Source organism: Nicotiana tomentosiformis, chromosome 7, assembly GCF_000390325.3.
Source record: "Nicotiana tomentosiformis chromosome 7, ASM39032v3, whole genome shotgun sequence".
NCBI lineage: Eukaryota > Viridiplantae > Streptophyta > Magnoliopsida > Solanales > Solanaceae > Nicotiana > Nicotiana tomentosiformis.
Genome location: NC_090818.1, coordinates 48,571,350 through 48,584,422, shown reverse-complemented (window position 1 = coordinate 48,584,422; position 13,073 = coordinate 48,571,350). Strand labels below are relative to the sequence as shown.

Below are 13,073 nucleotides of genomic sequence, written 5' to 3'. Positions count from 1 at the left end.
AAATAAGATCAAACTAAACTATAGTGCTGATGCTTCTCTGATTTAGTTTTTTGTTTTGTTCAAAAAGTTGTGTATTCTTCTCTAATGCCTAGGAATCAACGATACTGTGACAGTGCCACTATAACATTACTTTTATTTAGGCCTTCTCTTGTAACTATATATTCGAGATTTAGTGAAAGCCTTTCATATATTGCTCGTTTGTCAAACCCAGACTCAAAAATTGTTCATGCCAAAAGAACCAGAAACAATTCAGTGGCATCGGTTCCATTCTTTCTCAGAAAAGTTTTGCAGGGATATAATTCAAAGAGCAAGGAGTAGAGGTAACTTTTTTGGCATTATTTTAAGTCGTTACATCACTTCCCCCTCGGCCTCTTCTCTACGTATTTCATTCCCTTTGGTCTGATTCTTCGCCCACAATGATGATTCCAGTGCATTTTTATAATGCATAGTATATACAATAGAGTAGTATACTATAATAAAATTGGGTGGAATTGTGTTATATAGGAATAGGTGTTTGACAATATTTCTTTTAGGATTTAACTTCGATCCCGCTGGTGACCTTAAGTGTGTATCATTGTTGATTCTTGATATACTCATATCAGATGTTTAGTTCATGAAAATGCTTAGCAATACCAACGGAAGAAGTAAATGCAGGACTTCAATATTTTGTCTGATCTGCGCTTCAAGGTTTTGTTCTTTTTCTTCCCCTCTGGATATCCCTTTCTTCTAAAGATTTTATTTGTTTTTCATCATCTCAGTCTTTCTACTACTAAGAAATAAAACTTACGCTGATAACTTTGAACTGTTTGTTACTTGGTCATTTAATTTTTGGCCTTGAAATGTTGTCCTTAGTTTGGCAATTTCAATTGGTTTGACAAGAAAACAATGTTATTGGAAAACTTCGAAGCTAAATATATTATCTTCAGATATCTGAGATTGATAATATCAGTTTGTGTTTTCTCTCCTTTAACAAGGTTGTTTATTTTCGTCCAGCTTCATCTCTGTCATGTACCTTAGCAATCCAATTGGCCTTCAACATATATTTGATACCTTAAGTAGATCGTATAAATGACAAAAAGAGAGGAATATCAAGCAAGTTACAGCAAACTAATGTTACAGAACAATCAAACTAGGCAGCTGTAAATTAAGCTTAAGTTTGTTTGCTTTTGTAAGGAGACATTAAAGGTAAAGTATCATCTGTGTTTGAAACTTAATAGGTAACCATATCTGGCTTGTTTTATGTTATATTCTAGCAACACTCTGTTCATTTAACTAATTTTACTCCTGTTTTTAATCTACCCCATTTATGTCATCTGTCTTCCATTTGTCTGCATTGGTTTTATGATTTTTGGGTATGTAAACTAAATGATTATACTGCGTAAATTAACAAAGAAAAGTATATTGTGCTGTATTTTTCCGGCCTCCTTTATTAAGCTCCTTGGGTTACTCGTATTTGGTCCAATTCCTGTACTGGAATTTGTTGTGGGCTTATGTTCTTTTTATACTGCAGGAGATAAATCATAAATCATAAATAGCAAGTTCGATATCTAGTTGGCTTTTATAATTTTTAATTTATTTCTTTCATTGCTTGATCTTTCTATTATCAGTGTTTTGCTTGGTTCATGGTTAGTGAAATTTTTGAAAACTCAAGGTCAAAAGTTTTTCTTTTCCATGCATCTGGAGCTGTCATGATTTACTTTAACATTAGCTCATAATGGTATTAAGTAGTTTGCTTTACCTTTCTGCCTCTACTGCTCAAGATTCTGGCCTTCTCTTTCTTTTGAGATGAGATATCTCCAGGACTATTTCTTATTAGTAAGGGCAAAGAAGGCCAACCAACTGTTTGTACTTTACCTGGATTTGTGACATAAACTGTCTTGCATTATGTCTGATTTACATGCAACTTTCAGGTTTGCTCGTCTAAATCTTGAGCATTGATGCTGGCTCAACTATCAACAAAATAGATTCATGTGTTTGGTGTCACTAGTTGAATATGTTCATCTTGTTTCTTGTTGCAGGTGCGTAGGTTGTTGTTCTTTGTATAACTATATCCGCCGAAGTTCTAAATTAATAAATTATTAGGCATTTACAATCCAGTGTCCCAACATTCTGCATTTAGTAAAACTACACACATCCTAAGGGCTGTCTGTTCTTGATCAAGTTGTTGTATAACTTGGTTCAAGTGATTTGATTGGAAAACTAATCGCAGTCCGGCAATATCTGTTGTAAATTGTGTCTTATGTACATCCACTTAGCTATTCGGAAACCTCTTCACAAGTGCAAGTTCCTCAAGTTCGGAGTTTCTATTTGCTTGATTGCATTTGTATAATTGCCAAAGCTTGAACAAAAGACAATTGGTGTAAATTCCTTAGTCAAACTTCCTTTGTTCTGAGTAGTGTGGAAAAAAGTGTAATGCACTGAGAGTTTTTGGGATTTTTTTCTCCTTAAAAAGCTAATTCACCCTCCACTTTTTAGTTACTTAAAGGGAAAAAAAAGAAGAAAAAAGAAAGTCTTTCTCTGCTCCACTATTATTTACTTCCTTTATGCTTCCCTTTGGAGTCCTAGTGAGAAACCACACCAAACTTTGTTTGTGAAGTTTAGGATTATGAGTGTTTCTAGTAACTTAATACAGTTTTGTAGGTGAAATTGTGATTCGAATTCCAAACTCTATAACTTTAGATAGGTCATTTTTTCGAGAGGAGGAGGTAAAATTTGAAATTATCAATTATATTATGATTCACAATTTCGGCTTTTTCCAATTTATTCCAAAACTACAAGCATTTGAATTTTGGAAGCTATTTTTCATAGAATGTACTAAAGGTGAAAAGTTAGATTACGGAATCTCTATCTATTAAAATAGAAATCAAAAAAGAGAAACTTCGTTCTTTTAGTTCTTTTCTTTTCTAGGGGAATATCATCTCCATAGATAAAAGTAGTGGAGAATTATTTCACTTGAAAAAAAAAACTATAATTCTTAACTTGCTTCGCAATAAACGATAAGTTGTTCATTCGTGCCCAAAAAAAGGGACTTGGGAGTATGACAACGAAAATATCTAATTTTTGCTGTGAGTGAATATATATTCTTTAACTTTTCTGAAATAAAATTGATATTTTCTAGAAGTTATAGTAAAATTACTATAAATATTTCTTGTCATATCGAATAAACTTTTTTACTTTAGAGATAACAATATAGAAAAAGGAATAAACACGCGATAAAAATATGGTATTCGGAAGTTCACTGTACTACTTACCAGAGACAGGTTTCGATCCTGGGACATGAAGGTTCCCACTACACTTCCGCTGCACTACTCTGATTTGTTGCTTTTATAGTACAATTAAGTTTATAATTCAGAAAGTGTTTCAACGGAACCTGGGAAAACCAGCGGAAGAATGCGAACGAAATGCTAAGCATATTTAGTTCACAAATTTAAAGTATATATTGCATCAAATACTAATCGTAGTACTTTCCTGTTTCCTCAACTCCGGTCACACCTCTTCGCCGGTCGGGAGAAATACAATTTCAGCAGTTTGTTCTGGATATTTCCTTAATCAATCTGGGCTACTGGTAACTGCTCAAATTTCCTACTGATTTTGATTTCTCTATGCATATCCACCGTGTTGTATGTCTTCTTCCATTGACATACTATAAAAATCTCATCTTTTCAAGTATTATTTGGATTTGAAGGCTGTGGTGAAACGAGGGCCACCGGAAAATTATCAAAACCCTTAACCAAAGATGGCTTCAAACGATTCAACAACTGTAGACCGAATCAGTGAGTTACCGGATTCTCTTCTCCATCACATTCTCTCTCTCATGCCGATAGAGGAGGCATTCATAACGCATGCTTTCTCGAAAAGGTGGCGCTATCTCTGGACTTCACTTTATAGTTTCTATTTCAATTGTCAACTTTACAATGAAGAATACGTGTCCTGTGTTGACTATGTATTATGTTTTGATGGGGAACCCGAGTAGTGCGGAATATAGCCAAACAATGGTATAATGGCAATAACAAAGACAATGGAAGTTGATAGCAATGACAATTAAAGTAGATAAAGAAGATACAAATTTAACGTGGTTCGGTCAAAGTGACCTACGTCCACAAGCGGAGAGGAACAATTTACTATAACAATAAGTACAAAAGAGAGTACAAAATTAGAGTAAACACTCTAATTAATCCCAAATACCCTAAGAGAATAACCTCACAAGATCACTTCAAAGAAAGGGTTCACACAAGTGTTTCCCAACACTAACTCTCATACAAAACACTCTTAATAAAGGAAGAAAGGAAGAAACAAGAATTGAAGACAACTCTTGTTGGTGTATCTAAAATGAACTAATGGCCTTCCCTTTTATAGGCCAAAAAGGTCTTGGCCTCTTAGGTGTAAAAGAAGAGATACAGCTTGTGCAAATGATGTCCAACACACAATGTGATATTTTTGGGTCCCAAAGAATATTGCCAACAAATTCTACACTTTGCAAATATACTTATGCTTATGTGAGATGGACTCCATTAGCCAAAATATTGGCCATAATTACAAATCTCCACCTTGGCCTAATTTTGGTTGATATAGTAAATTTTCTCCACCTTCTTCGCAAAAGCCCCAATGGGCATATGTCAAAATTTAATGCCATCAAAATCAGGCAAGTTGTCTGATACCGAAACTGTAATAGGGCCTATAACAGTGGAGCCCAATAAAGTATACAACGAACCAGATCTGTGTGCTTTCATGATCACAAGAGCATCTTGAAATTTTTTTAAAACTCCACCTTCACTAGTGAATTTGCACCCAAGAGATTCTAAAGTGCCTAAAGATATGAGATTTTTCTTCAACTCAGGAACATATCTAACATTGGTGAGAGTTCTCACTACATCATCGTGCATTCTGACCCGAATTGTACATGTGCCAATAACGTTACAAGTAACATTGTTACCTAGTTGGACAACTCCACCTGCAACTGAATCATATGTAGAAAACAAGTCCCTGCTAGGACACATATGATATGAACAACCGGAATCTAAAATTCACTCATTGTCTAATCTGAAACTAGTTTCAGTTGCTAAAAATATAGTTCTCTCAATCTCATCAGTTGCTACACTAGCTTCGGCGGTGTCAGTATTTTTGTGCTCATTTTTTCTTTCTTTATGCTTTTCTTTATTTTTCAGTTTATAGCATTCAGAAATATTGTGACCTTTCTTATGACAATAGCGACACTCTAAATTATTGTATCTGGAATTGGAGTCAGATTTGCCCCTAACAAACAAGTCAACTCCCGCTTGAGTTCCATTAGTTTCCCCAGTAATATCACTATCTATCTGTTCTTTTGATTTTAAGATAGATTTAATATCCTTATAAGAGATATTATCCTTTGCATAAAGCATAGTATCTCTTATATGCTTAAAAGATGGGGTAGAGAACAAAGCAGTAACACGGCTTGATCCTCATCTTTAATTTTAGCATCTATATTACTCAAATCCATAAGAATGGAATCAAAGGTGTCAAGATGGGAAAGAATAGAGGTACCTTCACCCATATGAATTGTATAAAGTTTCTGCTTCAGGTAAAGTCTATTTTCCACCGTCCTCTTCATATATAAGGTTTTCAATTTTTCCCACATGCCTTTGGTTGTGGTTTCTACAGAAATTTCACGTAAAACCTCATTTGAGAGATTTAAAATGATACCTGCTTTTGACCTTTTGTCTATGACGACAAACTCCCCATCCGTCATTTTATCCGGCTTCTTCTCCTTTCCTTGCAACGCCAAGTCTAAGCCATCTTGAATTAGGATAGCTTCCATCTTTAATTGCCACATTCCGAAGTTTGCACTTCGGTCAAATTTCTCAACATAGGTCTTTGTTAGAGTCATATTGGCTACTGAAACAAATCCGGTTAGATCCGGCTCTGATACCAATTTGTTATGATCGGAAACCCGGGTAGTGCGGAATATAGCCAAACAACGGTATAATGGCAATAACAAAGACAATGGAAGTCGATAACAACGACAATTAAAGTAGATAAAGAAGATACAAATTTAACGTGGTTCGGTCAAAGTGACCTACGTCCACAAGCGGAGAGGAGCAATTTACTATAACAATAAGAGTACAAAAGAGAGTACAAAATTAGAGTAAATACTCTAATTAATTCCAAATTCCCTAAGAGAATAACCTCACAAGATCACTCCAAAGAAAGGGTTCACACAAGTGTTTCCCAATACTAACTCTCATACAAAACACTCTTAATAAAGGAAGAAAGGAAGAAACAAGAATTGAAGACAACTCTTGTTGGTGTATCTAAAATGAACTAATGGCCTTCCCTTTTATAGGCAAAAAAGTCTTGGCCTTTTAGGTGTAAAAGAAGAGATACAACTTGTGCAAATAATGTCCAACACACAATGCAATATCTTTGGGTCCCAAAGAATATTGCCAACAAATTCTACACTTTGCAAAGATACTTATGCTTATGTGCGATGGACTCCATTAGCCAAAATATTGGCCATAATTACATATTAGCTCATTCGGTTTCTCCTAAAATAAAAGAATTCGTGCTCCACTTCCATGACCCGAATGAATAGAAGTCCGCACTCAGCAGGTGGATTAGTTTTGCTGTTGAAAAGAAAGTGGAAAATGTTGTGCTTTGGTCATATTCTGAGGATGATGCCTGTCCATTGCCTGAATTTTTCTACACCTGTTCGTCGTTGATAACATTAGTTTTGGGATTTTGTTACTTCGATGCTGGTGTGGTCATATCGTGGAAGTCACTAAAGAGCATAACATTCAAGTGTATGGTGTTATCCGATGACCATATTGTGAACTTACTGTTAGGTTGTCCTGCTTTGGAAACTATGGAATTTAACTTTTTTAAGGGTTTTACACGCCTGGAAATTAGGTCTTCAAAATTGAAGACACTGAAATTGATAAATTATGGTGACGATGGAAGTGATCAGTCCTTGGAAATTGTTGCTCCCTATCTTCAGCATTTGGAGATATCAGGAAGTCTTGATGATTTCAAGTGTAGGCTTGTAGATGTGTCCTCGGTGGTTAATGCTAAGCTTACCTTCAACATTACATGTATCAAAGACATCCAGGATGATCATGGTGAAGAAGTTGATGATGAGGAAGATAGTTGTCGGGACTATCAATCAAGTTTTTAGTATTCTCGTCCAAGATTATCTTCAAAAGTTGAGTTGTGCAACCGATCTAACAATTGCAAGTTGGTTCACAGAGGTCCTATGCATGTTGCAGTTCAAAGGTGTGCTGATTCCAGAATTGAAATGCAAATATCTAATGCTAGAGTTGCAGATGGAAAAGTTTAATTTGTACGGAGCAGCTGGCCTTTTGCGAGCCTTCCCTTATGTTGAGACAATCAACATAGACATGCATAATATGCATTTTTATAAGTCTCGGTGCCGAATTGAATCAAGATATTTGGCTAAAGGAGATAATATTGATTTGCAGAGTTGGATTACATGCTTTGTATTTCCCAACCTCAAGAATGTTAGGATTGCTAATTCCTTTGGGTGTTTGGCGGATCATTTGAAACAGGGCAATGACAAGCTTTTCAAACTTTCAGAATTTCTGTTAAAGAGAGCGACTGTTCTGGAGAAGTTCATTATCATATCAAAGACGAGAAGGTGCAAGAGATGTTCAATGAACTGTGTGTCTCAATATTTATTTCAATTGGCTGGGGAATTGTTAGGTTGCCCAAGATCCTCCACCAATTCTGTGTTTGTCTTCCAGGAGCGAGATTTCCAAGGCTGCTGGTAGTTTCCTGCCTCAGGATATGAGGAACGTCGCCTTATATTGAGTTTTTGATAAGCTGCTCATGTAATCCTGAAACTCTAACTTCTCTATGTAACTGCTTACTACTACTTTTACTTTTGGACTTACCCTTGTGGCACATACCAAATGTTATGGTATCTTAGTTTCTCATGAAGAAAAAAAAAATTGGGTTTGAAAAATCCTTTGATGGCATTTTGAGGATTCATTTTGCCAGTGATATCGGAAATAGTCTCTCTGCCCTTCCGAGGTAGGGGTAAGGCTGCGTACATCCTACCCTTCCCAGACCCCACTTGTGGGATACGCAGTGTTGTATTTTGCCAGTGATGACTTGTTTCTGGATTTTGTGACTTTTAGGAATCCCAATGAAGACTTGTTATCAATATCAGAAGTAGTAGACTGAAGATGTTCATTGCTGAAATATAGTTTCTAAGGGATATTTTATCTTGTTTGTTTCACTTGTTCATTTGAGTAACTCCTCTTTCTTAGTTCTGCATAATTCGGTAGCTCATACACTATACAGGCTTTATTGAGCTCCTGAATTCTACCATCAGTTAATGTGATTTGTCTTCCTTTAGTTCTAAGTTCAGTCCCATTACCACCTTATAGGGAGATAGAAATTGGTGAAGCAGAGGTCAATGAATTCAATATAACAAATGTACTCTATTTACCATAACAAAGATCACTGTTTTCAATACTTCCATTCTGTGTCTGAAAACAAAATAGATCTGAGCAATTTGCCTTTCTTTTTCCTAGAGAAGATGAATGTTAAAACTGAACCTTTCTGATTGACAATTCAATTTCTTGAACATCTTTGCAACTAGTTATCAGATGAGCTGACGAGTGTGGATTTCGGTGCTTGTTTCATAACTTAAAGTGCTTTGCCTAGAGATAATGTGCAGATGTTAATTGATACTTTATCTATGATAAAGGAAGAGCATTAACATAGACAGCCAAAGTTTGCTGTGTTCGCTTGTGCTGTTCAGATGTTTCCTTTACCCTGATTCGGGAAAATGACAAAAATGGTGTCTTATGTTTGGAGGTAGGTCTAAATAATACCTTAATGGGTCGTTTGGTATGTTGGATAAGGTGAGATATAATGTGGTACTAAATTTATATTATGTTTTATTGACGATATAAATTTATCACGGGATAAATTAGTTTCCAAGTATACCCTTGGCACTTCGGTCTCTGTCAATTATTCTGGCAAAACACTGGTTATTAGGATTAACGAGAACCAGAAACTCACATTACGAGCAGAGGCGGATCCAGGATTTAAATACTTAAAGATTTTTGGCATTGAACCCATTATAATGTTAAAGTTATGGGTTCATATCTAATATTTTTGTAATTTTAATAAATTTTTACATACAAATTTTTATTCCGCATCAAAAATTATGAGTTCAGTTGAACCCGTTGCCAAAACGCTACATCCGCGTCTGATTACGAGGTATAGTTTTTGCAGTTTATGCTTTTTTTGGTTGTCTATTTCTGATATCTGATGCAGTTTTTGGTATAGTAGTAGTTTTTGGGATTTAGTAGTAGTTTCTGGATTTGATGGGATTCTGTTGGTGTTTCTAGTTATATCTTGTCTCTTTTTATTTTTTCATAATTCGCAATTAATCTAACTATTGGAGTTTGTTAAATAGTTGATGGACACAAAAAAATGTTCAGTTTCGGCAAATTTAAAGGACTAAACCTACTCAGAAGTATATTTAAGTGAATATTTTAGACCTATCCCAGTATCATCTTTGTCATTTTCTTCCCTGATTCTTGGAAGTGTACACAAGATTAGTAACATTGCGTTATTGGTTGTTCGTAGTACAGTTGTTTCTTTTATCCTAGTCACGTTGGACGATCACTCAAGATTTACGTTTAAATCGTATCCTCTGAATAAATTGATTTAAATTTTTTGATTTGCATTGTTTGAGGTATTTGTTTTTTTGTTATAGTGTATAGGAATTGTTAATACCTAGTGATTATGTTTCTGATATTTTTCAAAAACGGGAAAGCTTAACAAGGTAATGATGTCAATGTCTACATCAAAGGCATCTGCACCAAGTGATATTTTACTCGTTTTGGTCACATTTCTATTGGGTATGTTGGCGTGCGTACTAAAATGTTAACAATTCCAGTTATTTTTTGCTTCTTTGGTTTATTCACTCAAACTCATGTAATGTACTCCTTCCGTCAAGTTTCAAAAGTCTTTTTCTTTTTTCTTAAATTTCGTGTCGAGTCAAACTATCTCGTCTAAATTGAAATGGAGGGAGTGTCTCACTCGCGATAACAAGTAAAATCAATTTTCTTCTTCTTTCACGTAGTCTCTTACATCTCAAACTCTCTGTGCACCTTCGATCAATAACGACAACAACAATAACTCAATATAATCCCACTAGTGGAGTTTGGGGAGGGTAGTGTGTACGCAGACTTTACCCCTACCCTAGGATAGAGAGGCTGTTTCCGATAGACCATCGGCTCCCTCCATCCAAGAACTCCCCACATTGCTCTTGGGGTGACTCGAACTCACAACCTCTTGGTTGAAAGTGAAGGCTGCTTACTACTAGAGCAACCCATTCTTCTCTTCGTGCACCTCCGATCCAGTAATAAAAATAAAAGACGAAAAGGTGCAAGAATCAAGAAAGCCATAAGAATAGATGTACATTATATAAAATAGTATGATTGAAAAATGGACCTAATACACAAGCAAGCATGTTCAGCCTGAAATACTGAATTCTCGTTTAGTGATTGGTCATATATATGCTAATTCAGGAAAAATGTTCATCAAAACGGTATAGCAATATGATGCATTAAACACGTTATCAAAAAAGTTTCCAAGGAGATGTTTCATCTTAGTGGAGGGCTCTCTTTTTCTTCTATGGAGTTCTTGGCTAATTTATTGAAAATTAAAGGAAATAACCAACATTCAAGTCTTAATTTTACTGTTTTTTTATTCACCCTTATTTTTTAGATATAAATGTGATATGTATAAATGTAATGGTGGGGAAAAAAACTTTTGAAAAGGGAAAAGATGACTTTTGGGATGACAAAAAAGTGATGGAGAAGTTCTCGGAGATGGAAAAGATTCTTGAACAGAGTGAACAATAAAAATTAAATTTAGGAAAGAGAAAAATGTGATAGAAATATGATGAGAGAGATTCTTGAACGGAATTTAAAAAAAAAAGAGTTAAAAAGACAAAAAGGTACATGTCATGCTTCGAAATAAATTCAGAAAGGCCAAATACCTAAACCTAGATAGACCTTTAAACTTGACATATTTTGTAAGTTAGACATTCAAATTAGCAAATGACTTTGAAATACATAATTTTTGAAGTTAAGTTGAAAAAATATATTTGAAAATTGAAATTTTATTTGAATATGCATTTCATTTTAAAAAAAAAAATTGTTATTTTGTGAAAGATAATATTGTTCACTTGAAAAAGTGGTTAAAACTACTTTTTCAAACTTGAAACTCATCTTCAAAAATTCAGTTTAATGTATTAACTAAAAAATATTTGAAGATGACTTTCGGAAAAAATGAAAAATTCTTATGGACAAACGGATTCTTATTTTTTCGAAAACCAAACTAAAAGTCATATATCACCTGGATATTTAGTGAGAATACAAGATGGTGTGTGGCCCGTTTTTGCACGCGCCCAACATTTACATTTTTCGGCGTTTAATTTTTTGGTGTATTGGATATGATAAAGCATATCAGTACTACGACTGCAGGAAATACATTTGAATCAATAGACACAAAATCTTGCATTTTTAAGTTCGGTATTACAAATGATTTTATCCATTATCAGCTAGAATATCTACCTACGTGCTAGATTTACAATTAGACACAGAAAAAAATAAAGGAAATGTACACAGCACTTTGTCATTAATAAAGTCTCGACAAAATGATGATATGCATGCATAGCTAAATTCATGATTCAACACGCCGTTCCTGCCCACCACAGTCAATTGCTATATAAAAAGGCAAAAGAGATGGTTTCAGTAAATTGTTACTTACTAACAACAACAAATATTCACCTTAGAGATATAAAAAATTTAGGTTGAAATGTATCCAACTACAAATTCAGCAAAAAGCACAAAAAGATAGGAATACACTAAACAAATAATAATAATATTGAGTTTGTTATACAAGTAGATGAGTTTGAATCTCAATTTGTGTTGGTGTAGTCAAATTATGATTTAGCACAAAAAGCATTATCGGGTGTGAGACTCTTTGTTCACATAAACAGGTCCTGTCCATAAGACATAGCCTTGTCTAAGGACAACATACCAAAGTATATTAGCTTTCCTATAACGGCTCTTTTCCTTCATTCGCCAAGTACAATTTAGTTTCCCTTTTTACTGTAGAATGCTAGCAATATACATCACTTAAACGGTCCAATACATGCCAATAATGAGTCCATTTCTCAGAAGTTCATTAAACTAATAAAAATTATTTATGAAAGTCACTTTACTTTATTTTGTAACCAAAAAATCATCATACTTTGCACATTGTAACTCAAAAGTCACTCAACACAATTAAGCCATATTAAATACTATTATTTTTCATATTTTTTTTAATTCAATCATTTAGACAATAAAAACACACACATTTAAACCGTGACTCAACCCGCTCTTTGACCCGACCCACTTTCTCTAATTTTTATTACAAAAAACGTAAATATTACTTTGCTGTTAATTATCTTGGTTTTCAACATACTGGTTTAAGCAAAGTATTAAATCAGTTCGACTAGAAATGATTGTCTAGTAACATTATCTTTACTATAAGCAATGCGTGTTCTTGTTCTAAAACATCGAGGATATTATCTTTTAATTTACTCTTATATTAATATTTCTTAGTCAAATTTTCAAGCATAAATACTTTTTTTATTTTTCCTTCCTCCTTTATATTTTCTTCCACTTCAACGCTACTAATTTTCTTGTTTCACTTTCAAATTTAACTCCTCTAGTTTGTTAAGATTAATTTCTTATTCTCTATTTAATACTTTGCTTAAACCAATGCATACATTCAGTATAACTATATTGAGAACCAATATAATACACTACAACAAAGTAAAATTTACGTTTTTTATAACAGAAATAAGAGAAAATGGGTCGGGTCATGGAACGGTCGAGTCATGATTTAAATAGATTTTTTGATTTTTTTAAATGGTTGGGCTGAAAAGAAATATGAAAAATAATGTTTAATAAAGCCCTAAAAATGCTGAGTGACTTTTGAGTTACAATGTGCAAAGTATAACGACTTTCCAGTTACAAAGCAAAGTAAAGTGACTTTTACAG

At 34.2% G+C, this 13,073-nt stretch overlaps 1 long non-coding RNA gene across 1 annotated transcript; it reads left to right on the top strand.

Annotated features, from left to right (window-relative positions):
- Positions 1-3,219: 3,219 nt before the first annotated feature.
- LOC108943521 (uncharacterized) lies at positions 3,220-8,226 on the top strand. Its single transcript, XR_011409682.1, has 2 exons — positions 3,220-3,565; positions 3,686-8,226. It is a non-coding gene; the product is annotated as an uncharacterized lncRNA (long non-coding RNA).
- The last annotated feature ends 4,847 nt before the right edge of the window (positions 8,227-13,073 follow it).